Below are 14,525 nucleotides of genomic sequence, written 5' to 3'. Positions count from 1 at the left end.
TTCAGGATGCCAGGAACCAACTCCTCCAGAATTTATGGTCCAAAGTAGCCCAGTAGGGAGAGGATGTCTGCAAGCTGTCCACCGATCGCAGATCACTCCCTACTCAGTGCTGTCCTGCAGAAGAGATGTCCTCTGCTTCCAACCTTCACCATACTCCAGGATCCCAGGGAATGAGGATGCAACTGTTCTAGTTCTGAGGTCTCCCAGAGAATCAGTTACTGCTTGTCCCAACTACCATGGAGTCCTTCTCAGAGAGTACAAGTCACTTTCTGGTTCCCCATTCCATGTGGAATTCTCCAGCCCTTCCTGTTAGGTCTAATACTAACACTAAGCTAATAACTAAATAATAATCTTCCTCACAACACTTCTCATTGAGATATTTCATATATCTTTCTATTTTGTCAGTCTTTTTACTTTACTTTATTAATTCTTTCTGTTTTGTGAGATCATTGGCTTCTACTTGCCCAATTCTAGCCTTTAAAGACTGGTTTTTTGGCCATAATCTTTTGGTTTTCCTTTTCAGTGTGATCTATCTGGCTCTTCACGTCTTCCAGCTTGTCATTTCTGGTCTTTAATTTGCTTATCATTTCATTTGATTTCTAAACCTCAATTTCTAATTGCGAAATTCTGCCTTTTAAACTGTTATTTTCTTTTTAAACTATTTCCCACTTTTCTTGCCAACTCTCTTCCATCTTTCTCATTATCTCAGATTGGAACTCTTCAAGAGCTTATGATCAATTTTCATTTTTGGGGGAAGGTTTGGATGTCTTTAATTGTTTGTCCTCATCTGTTTTCTGTTTTTTTTCTTCTGTGAAGAAGTTATCAAGTTAGAGATTTTTTCTTGGTCCTCTTGTTGTTTATTTCTTGGGCCTTGATTGGTATCATTATGCTTTCTCAGCCAGAAGTCTGAATAAGGAAAGCTGACTCTCTTTGTATGGAGTTAGTGAGCAGTTTTTGCCTGAGACTACTTTGTAAGTCTCTTAGCTTCCACTGTCTGCTAGGCCTTTGCTATCTGCGGCCCCACTCTGCCTCATTCCTGAGCCCAAGGTCTGTGCTCCCCAGCCTCCTGGGGTCTCATGTCTTGCTGCTCTCAGGGGGCAAGCTCCTAGTGGTGCCAATTAGCTGCCAAGGAGCTAGATTTTGTGCCCCCACTCACTTTAACTCTGGTGAACAGCCTGTGCCTCTGGTACTGTGGGTGGGGTGGAGGAGAGTTGATCAGCTCACGTTTTGATGGGAGCTATTCCCCTCCCCCTTTTAGAGTGGAAGTGTCCAAATCCCATGTACCTTCAAATAGTGCACCGCATTGTGGGGTCCCTTCTTTCATCTGGATTTAGTTTTTTATCCTTTGGAGGTATGCTATATCAGTTGTTTTGGAGAGAAAGTTGCCTTGCTTCTTCTCTGCAGCCATCTTAACACAGAAGCTGCAATCTGCTTTCTAATCTCATCATATAATTGAAATTGTCTTCACAAAACTTTCCAGTGATTATCAGATCTATTGTCTTTTTCTTAGTGTTAATCCTTTGTGACCTCCACAGAACTTGACACTATTATTTACTTTCTCCTCCATACTCTCTCTTTAGGTTTATTTTGGGTTTGTTTTTGTATGACAGGGCACTTTTCTGGTTCCTCTTCTATCCATCCAATTGTTCCTTCTAAGTCTCCTTTTTTGAATCTTAATACAAATCATGCCTATTAACTGTAGGCATCCCCCAAGGTACTTTCATGAACTCTGTTTTCTACACCATCTTACATAGTGATCTTATCAATTCTCATGGGTTCAACTGTCTTCTCTATGGTGATGATTCTCTACAGAATGTATTCAACACTGATCTGAACTACAGCTATGTGCCTCCAAATTTCTCATAGATATCTGACCTAGATATATCAGAGGCACATCAAGTTCAATAAGCCCAAAACAGAGTCCTCCATATTCTCCCTACTCCCAAGTTTTCTCCCTTATGAAGTTCCTTGTTACTGTAGAGAGCACCAGAATCTTCCTTGTCATCAAAGCTCTACATCATTCTCCACTCCTCATTCTCATTCATTCCATGAGTGTGATATAATGCCAAAACTTGTCATTTCTTTCTTCACACTATCTTTCACATATTTCCCCTTCTCTCTTTTTATACCACTTAGAAACAACACTTCAAAAAAACCCTCTTCCAGCAACTTTCAAACCCTCAGGAATAAAGGAAAAAGAGTCTATATATTCCAAAATATGGCAGCTCTCAGAAATGGAAACTGAACAGTTATCCATCAGTTGAGGGAATGGCTGAAGAAGTTGTGGAATACAAATGTGATGGAATGCTACTGAGTAATAAATAATGATGAACAGGTTCATTTTTAAATTTTTTAAAATTTTTTTCCTAGGTTACATGTTGGTACAATTTTCAATAATTGTTTTTCATATTTTGCAAGTCGTGTTCTCTCCCTTTCCCCTGCCCTTCCTTCTTCCCCAAGATGGCAAGATAATATGATATTGTTTGTATCAAATTGTGAAAGAAAACATATATTGCTTATACAAGAGAAAAATTCATGGAGGAAATAAAGTGAAGAATATAATGCTTTAATCTGCATTCAGACTCTGTCAGTTCCTTTTATAACAGTGGATAGCCTTTTTTTTATTCTGAATCCTTTGGAATTGTCCTGGATCCTAGCATTGCTGATAATAGTTAAGCCATTCATACTTTGTTGCTATTATTGTGTTCAGTGTTCTGGTTCTCCTCATTTCACTTTGCATTACTTAATATGTCTTTCCAGACTTTTTTGTAACCATCTTATTTGTCATTTCTTACAGCACGAGTATCCCATTACTAGCATATACTACAACTTGTTGAGCCAATCCCTAACTGATGGATATCCCTTCAGATTCTAGTTCTTTGCTAACAAAAAAAGAGCTGCTATAAATATTTTTGTATTAGTAAGTCCTTTCCCCTTATCTTTGATGTCTTCAGAATACAGACATAGCAATGGTATTGCTGGGTCAAAGGGCAGGTACATTTTTATGGTCTTTTAGGCTTGGTTGCATATTGTTCTCCAGAAAGGAGTTCACAGCTCAATCAAGAGTATTGGTGTCGGTAGACGAGAATTCCGGTTAAGATGGCAGCAGAGTAAGGAGCAGCTGCTCCATCTCTCCTAACCGAAGCATACAGGACTCCTCAAGGGGAAATAAAAATGAACCCAGATGAACGAAGGAACCCCACAATAGGGCACAGCATTGAAGGTACGCAGAATCAGGGCATCTCCACGCTATAAAGGGGTGAAACAGCTCTAACTAAAATGCGAGAGGAAGAAGTCCCTACCCCACCCCCTACACCACATACCTCACACATCGCCAAGGCCAACACACAAGAGTGAAAACTAGGGCAACCAGTAAATCACTAGCAACCCCAGGGCTTGTACCTGTGTGCTGCAAGACGAGGGACCCCAAGAGGCTGGGGGACTCGCACGGATTTTCCAGAGTGTCTGCTCAGGGACCAAGATCTCTAACACAGGGACTTTCCCGAGCTTCCCAGCAGGTGAAGGCATGGCACCAGGTGCGAATAAAGATCTCCAGCCCCTGGACATTACCTAGCTTCTATGTGAGTGAAGACAGTGCCCTAAGTGAGAATAAAGATCTCTAAAGCAGAGACTTTCCCTAGCATCTGCGTGGGTGAAGGCAGTGCCCTTGGCTTGAATAAAGATCTCCAGCACAGGCTTGGACCTCCAGTGAGGACCCAGAGCAGATGGGAGCGAGGCTGTGGAAGCAGCCCCTGAGACTGCTGAAGGAACCTCGGGCAGAGGGACAGACCACACACTACCAGGAGGCCTGACCCCAAGGACAAGGAGACCAGAGACCCCGGGAGGTTAGAAACCAAAGGCAGACCCTGAATGTGAAGACAAAGGTGAAAAGGGGCGGGGCTAATGATGGCAAGCTAAGAACTCCAGTAGAAGAAAAAGATAATCAAGAAAAACTCTGGAACACTCAACAAAAAAAAATCCAGACAACAGAGGAGGACAAACAAGTAATCATATCCGAACCTTCTCAAAAAAATGAAAACTGGTCACAAGCTATAGAAGAGTTCAAAAATGAGGTGTTGAAGAAGATGGAAGAGATCTGGCAAGAAAAAAACAGTTTAAAAGGCAGAATTTTGCAATTGGAAAGTGAGGCTCAGAAATCAAATGAACTGATAAGCAAATTGAACACTAAAAATGACCAGATTGAAAAGGAAAACCAAAAGATTATAGCCAAAAACCAAAAATTATAGCTGAAAACCAGTCCTTACAGGCTAGAATTGAAAAATTAGAAGATAATGATCTCTCAAGACAACAAGAACAAATAAAACAAAGTCAAAAGACTGATAAAATAGAAGGAAACATGAAATATCTTAATGAGAAAATGACAGACCAAGAAAACAGGTCTAGAAGAGACAATTTGAGAATCACTGGTCTTCCAGAAAAGGCAGAAATTAATACAAACTTGGACTCCATACTTAAAGAAATTATTCAGCAAAATTGCCCTGAAGTTCTACAACAAGAGGCCAATATAGACATTGAAAGGATCCATAGATCACCCTCTACACTGGACACAGAAAAGTCAACACCAAGGAATATAATAGCCAAATTCAAGAGTTTTCAAGTAAAAGAAAAAAATCTTACAAGAAGCCAGAAAGAGACAATTCAAATATCAAGGAGCACCAGTCAGGATCACACTGGATCTGGCAGCCTCCACGCTAAAAGACCGCAAGGCTTGGAATACGATATTCAGAAAGGCAAGAGAGCTGGGTCTTAAGCCACGGATCAACTACCCATCGAAACTGACTAATACCTCCAGGGGAAAGTATGGCCATTCAACAAAATTGAAGATTTCCAAGTTTTTGCACAAAAGAGACCAGGACTAAATGGAAAGTTTGATACCCAAACACAAAAATCAAGAGAAACATGAAAAGGTAAATAAGAAACAGAAGGAAAAGAAAGAAAATTATAATTTTTTTAAATTTGACTCTTTAAGGGCTTAAATAAGATCTAATTATCTGTATTACTATGTGGAGAAATGCTATGTATAATTCTCTGTAGTGAACTCTATTCACTATTATAATATTCACTATTATAGCAACCAGAAGAATAATTCATAGAGAGATGATAGGATACTAAATGGTCTAAGATGACATGGGGGTGGGAAAGAAGGGGGGAATCGTAGGGGACACCAAAAAAAATCTGAGTAAATAAGAAAAATAGGATATTCTATTTCACACAAAGAGGGCATGTGAAGAGGAGGGGATAAATACTATTACAAGAAGGAGAGGAAGAGAGTATTAAGAGATAATAATCAAACCTTACTCTCAGTGTAATCAAACCGGAGAGGGAAGAGTAGCTTTATTATCCATTCTGATAAAAACCTCTATCTAACCCTACTGAGAAAGTCAGAAGGGATTAACCAAAGGGAGCAGGGGAGTGGGGAGGTCAAAAAAGGGAGGGGAGAAGAAGAGGGAGGGAATTCATTAGGCCTTTAAAAAACAAAAAGAGGGGAATAACAAGGGAGGGGGAAAAAAGGGAAGTCAATCAAGGGATGGAATAAGGGATACTGGCTCAAAGCAAACCACTGGTTTAAAAGAAAATAGTGTAAGAAGAAGGGGTGGGTCTAGGGGAGGATACAAAAATGTCAGTGAATGCACAACTGATAATTCTAACTCTGAATGTGAATGGGATGAACTCGCCCATAAAATGGAAGCAAATAGCAGAGTGGATTAGAAACCAAAATCCTACCATATGTTGCCTACAAGAAACACATATGAGATGGGTGGACATACACAAGTTTAAGGTTCAGGGCTTGAGCAAAATCCTTTGGGCCTCAAATGAGAAAAAGAAGGCAGGAGTGGCTATTATGATTTCTGACAAAGCCAAAGTAAAAATAGATATGATTAAAAAAGACAGGGAAGGCCATTACATCCTGATTAAAGGCAGTATACAATGAGGAAATAACACTGCTCAATATATATGCACCAAGTGGCATAGCACCCAAATTCATAAAGGAGAAACTGGCAGAGCTCAAGAAGGAAATAGATAGTAAAACCATACTAGTGGGAGATCTAAATATTCCTCTTTCAGATCTAGATAAATCAAACTGAAAAATAAATAAGAAAGAGCTAAGAGAGGTGAATGAAGTCCTAGAAAAATTAGATTTAATTGATATGTGGAGAAAAATAAATAGGGACAAAAAGGAATACACCTTTTTTTCAGCTGCACATGGCACATTCACAAAGATTGACCATGTAATAGGGCGTAGAATCATTGCAAAAAAATGCAAAAGAGCAGAAATAATAAATGTAACCTTCTCAGATCATAATACAATAAAAATAATAATTAGTGAGGGCACCTGGACAGGAAAATCAAAAACTAATTGGAAATTAAATAATATGATTCTCCAAAACCAATTTGTCAAAGAAGGAATCATAGAAATAATCAACAATTTCATTGAAGAGAATGACAATGATGAGACATCCTACCAAACTCTGTGGGATGCGGCCAAGGCAGTAATCAGGGGGAAATTTTTATCCTTGAGTGCATACATTAACAAATTAAGGAGGGCAGAGATTAATGAATTGGGTATGCAACTCAAAAAATTAGAAAGCGAGCAAATTAAAAACCACCAGATGAAAACTAAATCAGAAATACTAAAAATTAAGGGAGAAATTAATAAAATCGAAAGTAAAAGAACTATTGAATTAATAAATAAGACTAGAAGCTGGTACTTTGAAAAAACAGATAAAATAGACAAAGTACTGGTCAATCTAATAAGAAAAAGGAAAGAAGAAAACCAAATCGACAGTATTAAAGATGAAAAGGGAGACCTCACCTCTAATGAAGGGGAAATTAAAGCAATCATTAAGAACTATTTCACCCAATTATATGGCAACAAATATGACAATTTAGTAGATATGGATGAATATCTACAAAAATATAAATTGCCTAGATTAACAGCAGAAGAAATATAATACCTAAATAATCCCATATCAGAAATAGAAATTGAACAAGCCATCAAAGAACTCCCTAAGAAAAAATCGCCAGGGCCTGATGGATTCACAAGTGAATTCTATCAGACATTCAAAGAGCAAATGATCCCAATACCATACAAATTGCTTGATATGATAAGCAAAGAAGGAATCCTACCAAATNATCCCAATACCATACAAATTGCTTGATATGATAAGCAAAGAAGGAATCCTACCAAATTCCTTTTATGACACAAATATGGTACTGATTCCAAAGCCAGGTAGATCAAAAACAGAGAAAGAAAACTATAGACCAATCTCCCTAATGAACATAGATGCAAAAATCTTAAATAGAATATTAGCAAAGAAACTCCAGCAAGTAATTAAGAAGATCATCCACCATGATCAGGTGGGATTTATACCAGGAATGCAAGGATGGTTCAACATTAGGGAAACCATCCAAATAATTGACCTTATCAACAGTCTAACAAACAAAAATCACATGATTATCTCAATGGATGTTGAAAAAGCCTTTGACAAAATAAAGCATCCATTCCTATTGAAAACATTGAAAAGTATAGGAATAGAAGGACCCTTCCTAAAAATAATAAACAGTATATACCTAAAACCATCAACAAGCATTATATGCAACGGGGATAAATTAGAAGCCTTCCCATTTAAGATCAGGAGTGAAACAAGGATGCCCATTATCACTTCTAGTATTCAACATAGTACTAGAAAAACTAGCAATAGCAATTAGAGAAGAAAAATAAATTGAAGGTATCAAAATAGGCAATGAGGAGACTAAGCTATCACTCTTTGCAGATGATATGATGGTATACTTTAAAAATCCTAGAGAATCAACTAAGAAGCTGGTAGAAATAATCAACAACTTTAGCAAAGTTGCAGGATACAAAATAAATGCACATAAATCATCAGCATTTCTATATATTTCCAACACATTAGAGCAGCAAGAAGTAGAAAGAGAAACACCATTTATAATCACCCTAGACAATATAAAATACTTGGGAATCTATCTACAAAAACAAACACAGCAATTATACGAAAACAACTACAAAACACTTTCCAAAAAAATAAAACTGGATCTCAACAATTGGAATACCATTAATTGTTCATGGGTAGGACGAGCTAACATAATAAAAATGACAATTCTACCCAAATTAATTTACCTATTTCGCACCATACCTATCAAATTATCAAAAAACTTCTTTACTGAATTAGGAAAAACTAACAAAGTTAATTTGGAATAACAAAAGAGCAAGAATATCAAGGGAAATAATGAAAAAAATGTGGAGAAAGGGGGCCTAGCAGTCCCAGATATTAAATATACTATAAAGCAGCAGTCATCAAAACAATATGGTACTGGCTAAGAGATAGAAGGGAGGATCAGTGGAATAGACTTGGGGTTAATGACGTCAGCAAGACAGTGTACGATAAACCCAAAGAGCCTAACTTTGGGGGCATTAATCCACTATTTTTCAAAAACTGTTGGGAAATTTGGAAAACAATATGAGAGATTAGGTTTAGATCAACATCTCACACCCTACACCAAGATAAATTCAGAATGGGTGAATGACCTGAATATAAAGAGGGAAACTATAAATAAGTTAAGTGAACACGAAATAGTATACCTATCAGATCTGTGGGAAAGGAAAGATTTTAAAACCAAGCAAGAGTTAGAGAAAATTACAAAATATAAATTAAATGGTTTTGATTATAGTAAGCTAAAAAGCTTTTGTACAAACAAAAATAATGTAGTCAAAATCATAAGGGAAGCAACAAATTGGGAAAAAAATCTTTATAACAAAAAACTCTGACAGGAGTCTAATTACTCAAATATACAAGGAGTTAAATCAATTGTATAAAAAAATCAAGCCTATCTCCAATTGAAAAATGGGCAAGAGACATGAATAGGCAATTCTCAGGTAAAGAAATCAAAAGTATCAATAAGCACATGAGAAAGTGTTCTAAATCTCTAATAATTAGAGAAACGCAAATCAAAACAACTCTGAGGTATCTCCTCACACCTAGCAGATTGGCTAAAATGAAAGAAGTAGAGAATAATGAATGCTGGAGTGGATGTGGCAAAATTGGGACATTAATGCATTGCTGGTGGAGCTGTGAATGGATCCAACCATTCTGGCTGGCAATTTGGAATTATGCTCAAAGGGCTATAAAAGAATGCCTGCCCTTTCTTCCAGCCATACCACTGTTGGGTTTGTACCCCAAAGAGATCATAGATAAACAGACTTGTACAAAAATATTTATAGCTGTGCTTTTTGTAGTGGCAAAGAACTGGAAAAGGAGGGTATGCCCTTCAATTGGGGAATGGCTGAACAAACTGTGGTATATGCTGGTGATGGATTACTATTGTGCTAAAAGGAATAATAAACTGGAGGAGTTCCATGTGAACTGGAAAGACCTCCAGGAACTGATGCAGAGTGAAAGGAGCAGAGTCAGAAGAACATTGTACACAGAGACTGATATGCTATGGTAAAATTGAATGTGATGGACCTCTGTATCAGCAGCAATGCAATGACCCAGGACAATTCTGAGGGATTTATGGTAAAGAATGCTACCCACATTCAGAGGAAGATCTGCAGGTAAAGAATGCTACCCACATTCAGAGGAAGATCTGAGAGGAAACATAGAAGGTAAACAATTGCTTGAATGCAGGGGCTGAGGCAGACATGATTGGGGAAGTGGACTCGAAACGACCACACCAATGCAACTAACAACAATATGGAAATAGGCCCTGAACAAGGACACATGTTACAACCAGTGGAAATGTGCGTTGGTCATGGGTGGAGAGGGAGTGGGGGGTGAAGGGGAAATTAGGAGCATAAAGTATGTAAACAGGTTAAAAATGAATATTAATAAATGTTTTTTTAAAAAAGAGTATTAGTGTCTCAATTTCCCACTTCCAATATTTATCATTTTCCTTTTTGGTCATGTTAACCAGTCTGATAGGTGTGAGATAGGTGTGTTCCAGAGTTGTTTTAATTTATATTTTTCTGATTAATAGTGATTTGGTGTATTTTTTCATAATACTAAAGATAGTTTTAATTTCTTCATCTGAGAATGGTCTGTTCCTATCCCTTGATCATTTATTGATTGGGGAATACTTTGTATTCTTATAAATTTGACTCCATTCTGTATACATTTGAGAAATTAGGCCTTTGTCAGAGACTCTATAAAATATTTTCCCACTTTCTTGTTTCCCTTCTAATCTTGGTTACATTGGTTTTTATTTTTTAAAGCCCTTTTAATTTAATGTAGTCAAAGTATTCTATTTTTATTTCATAATATTTTGTATGCCTTATTTGGACATAAATTCTTCCCTTATATGTAATTTACCATGTTAACTATCTCTACTTCTCTAATTTGTTCATGGTTTCATCCTTTATTCCTAAATCAGGTATCCATTTTGACTTTTCTTTGGTATATGATATAAGATATTAGTGTGTGCCTAATTCATGCCATACTGTTTTCTAGCTTTCCCAACAGTTTTTATTAGTGAGTTCTTCTTCCAAAAGCTTGTCTTTGGGTTTGTCAAATAGTAGGTTACTGTGGTCATTTACTACTTACTCTGTATTGAGTGTTTAAAATATTCCATTGATCAAGTACTCTATTTCTTAACCAATACCAGATTGTTTTGATGGTTGCCACTTTATGATATAGTTTGAGGTTTGGTACAGCTAAATCAACACCTTCATATTTTTCCATTAATTCCCTTGATGTTATTGGCCTTTTTTCCCCTTCCAGATGAATTTTATTATTTTTTCTAGCTCTATTAAATAATTTTTGAGTAGTTTGGTATGGCACTGTAGAGGTAAGATAGAATTGTCATATTTTTATAGTTTGGCTTAGCCTATCCATGAGCAATTAATGTGTTTTCCAATTGTTTAGATCTGGCTTTGTGTGAAAAGTGTTTTGTAGTTGTGTTATAGTTCCTGGGCTTGTCTTGGCAGGTGGATTCCCAGTTATTTTATATTTTCTTCACTTATTTTACTGGGATTTCTTTATCTCTTGCTGTTGGACTTCATTTGTGGTATAGAGAAATGATGATTGATGTAGGCTTATTTTATATTCTCCAACTTTGCTAGAGTTGGTAATTATTTCAATAAATTTTTTTGTTGATTCTCATGATTCTTTAAGTATATCATCAAATCATCTGAGAAAGGTGATAGCTTTATTTCCTCATTAACTATTTTAATTCATTCAATTTCTTGCTCTCTTATTGCAATACCTAATTTTTCTTATATAATATTGAATAGTAGTATTGATAATGGCTATCTTTACTTCCCCCCTGATCTTTTTGGGAATGTTTCTAGTTTATCCTTATTGCAGATAATGTTTGCTGATGGTTTTAGATCAATGCTATTTGTCATTTTGTGCAATGTTACACTTATTCCATTGTTCTCGAGTGTTTTCGCTAGGAATGGTATTGAATTTTGTCAAAAGCCCTTTCTGCACCTATGAAGATAACCCTATAATTTTGGTTCATTTTGTTATTGATATGGTCAATTATTATGATCATTTTCCTAATGTTGTACCATCTCTTCTTTCCTGGTATAAACCTATCTGATCTTAGTGAGCAGATTAATTAAAAAAAACGGGAAAGACATACATGAAATAATAAAAAACAAAATAGGGGTATCCAAGAGAATGTGATATGTAGCTATAGAATTAATATTTGAAGAATAACTTTTTGACAGTTACAATATTTATTAGTGTTTACAAATAACAAGCTATAGCCACCAACTCCAAAATTAAAGTTTAATTCCAACAAGGATACATTCTTCAAAAGGACTATACTTGGCAGAATCCATACAGATGAACAAAAGGGGAAAGCAAGAATCATGATAAGACATTCCTTGAACATAAACACTTTATTTTTGCTATTATGGGTCTTTGTCATTCCAATACATGCCAGAAATTGTATTAACATCTGGTAGTGTGCAGGTTCTCTGACTGTTCAGAAGGGATGTCTGATGTTAAGTTCATCACATGACGTTACTGACTTCTCTTTAACATTTCTACTAACCATTCTGTTGCCTCATCAAGTCCAGTGGTTTTGGTTGCTGAGGTTTTGAAAATCTGCCATTTTCAGTCCTTCAGGGCAGGATCAACAGAATTGAAGAAGAGAAACACAAATGTCAAAATTTATATATACAATTTCTTTGGTTGGATAATGCCTTCTGTGGTGCTGGAAGGAGAAGGATGGGTTAAGATTTTAATGTAATTAATAGCAAATAAATTAATTAAAATAACATAAAAATAAAACCCTTGAAAATCTAAAAATGTGAATGCTTTCTACTAGTGGGAATACATACTTAGTCTATTCTCTCCAAACTCATCTATTTCTGGACTAGATTTCAGAGTGTGGGATGCACCACTATTCTTGGAATAGCTACTATGGTATAGGCAACTCTATTAACAACCACTCTTTTCAGAGCCATACATGATTCTGTGACAATGGAAGCCTGCCTGCCATTCCTGGCCAAATGGTCATCTCAATGAACTGGTTACATTTGATTTTGCAAACAGTTCTTCACGAGAGCAACTGGGAAAATGAGGAAAGTTCCAGGTATTTGGCTTCTTTGCTTGAACCTGAAGACGATTGTATAGATCAGACTGAGAAGAGGTTATGATGAGTGCCTTCGTGCTGTCTTTTAATATATAGATGTGTATATCTATATATGCATATAAATATAGATAGATATAGATAGATTGATATAGATATATAATGATTAAACTCATATTATGATTAAACAAAAACATAAAACTCTGCCAGTAAATAATGATCATTGAAAGGACATGAAGGGGTAGAGTTTTCCTGAGTAGGTTAAAATGTCAAGATCAAAATATCAATTGGCTAGACACATGCAAAACCGCCCAGATTAATGGAAGGAATATTGTCTGACAACTACAGACAAGACTGAATATAGGGAGAGGCAACTAATTGAGAAAAAGCCTGGTGGATCTTTAGAATTACCTCTGGTGTTGGGTACTGAGCAAAACAGCCTAATGTTAGAATTTTTTCTTTGACACCCAGGCAGAGCTTGAGATCACAGCGTTCATCTCTGGGATCTTAGTGAATAATAAAATATATTAATTTAGAAAATGAATCGTGAATCTTTAACACAATGTGCAAGTCATAAGAATGAAAATGCACTATTTCCTGACATTCACAGTTTTCTAGCCTGAAAAGAAAATCACCAAATTTCTGACATGAAGTAGGAGACTGGGTAGAATGGGAAAGAGGAAGAAAAAAAGAAGGGTGGAAAAAAGATAATAGAAAATGCAATAAAATAGAAAAGAAGCAATCAATAGAGGAATTTGGCTCAAGAAAATAAACTTTTATGCTTTTCAAATATGAAGAAAAATTTTATTATACTTTATGGATATGGAAGAAATCAAAGGAAAGAGAAGGAATGAGGACAGAAAAGTAAGGGGTGAATTTTTGTCATTTCCCTGGGTAGATCTTCTTCATGCAAGCTATGGAAGGGAAGATAGATAAAATGGTATTGTTGACTTTCAGTGACAATTCAATAAACAAATTCAATAAATCTAGTAAGGTATGCTTTTCAAGTATAGGCAAAAATGAAATCCTTGCCCTTAAGGAATTTACTACTGGGGTGATAAAATATGTATTCAAATAAATACATACAAGCTTATTTGAAGATGTAGAGAGCCAGAGTGGATAATAATTGGCTTGAGTATTGAAGGAATATAGGGATTAGAAAAAAGTACATTCCAGCCTTGGAGAGCATTTTGTGGGAGTTTACCCAGGTGGGGGATGTCCTGTCAACTTAGAAAACAATTTGCAGTACAGTTGAACTGGATCCTGTAAAGATTCAATGGAATCAATGGAATGTGAGGTGGGGATAGGAAATAGGAGCTGATAATATGAAGTTAAGGGTGAAAAGATGAGTTGGGTCTTCATTCTGGAGTACCTTAACTACTTTAACTCGGCTGAGAAATTTGTGTTTTATCCTAGAGGTAATTGATTTTTGAGTAAGGAAGAAAACATGATTCAGATCTATTCCTGAGGTTATTTTGACAGCTGTGCAGAAGATTAATTAAGAAGGAAAAAAAGATTATTAGAAGTCTATGTATTCCAATAGTCCATGTATATCAGTATTAGGTTGTGAAATTCCTAATACTTCAACTTAAATTTGATCCTTTTAAATTAGGGCCACATTCTTTAGAGCCATCAAGAATTAGTTAGGGGTTTCCCCTTGAAATTTGCTTCTTTTTTGAACATTTTTTTAGGATCAAGCATTATACAACTAATGAATTCTCTCTCTCTCTCTCTCTCTCTCTCTCTCTCTCTCTCTCTCTCTCCCTCTCTCTCTCTCTCTCTCTCTCTCTCTCTCTCTCTCTCTCTCTCTCTCTCTCTCTCACTCTCTGTCTGTCTCTGTCTCTTCCTCCCCACCTTCTTTGCACTCTCTCCTCAATTTCTCTTTCTCTTTTCTCCTTTTCTCTCTCCCCTCTCTTTGCCCCCCTCTTCTTTCTTCTCCCTTCTTA

This window comes from Gracilinanus agilis, chromosome 3 (genome assembly GCF_016433145.1).
Source record: "Gracilinanus agilis isolate LMUSP501 chromosome 3, AgileGrace, whole genome shotgun sequence".
NCBI lineage: Eukaryota > Metazoa > Chordata > Mammalia > Didelphimorphia > Didelphidae > Gracilinanus > Gracilinanus agilis.
This window is presented reverse-complemented; position numbering follows the sequence as displayed.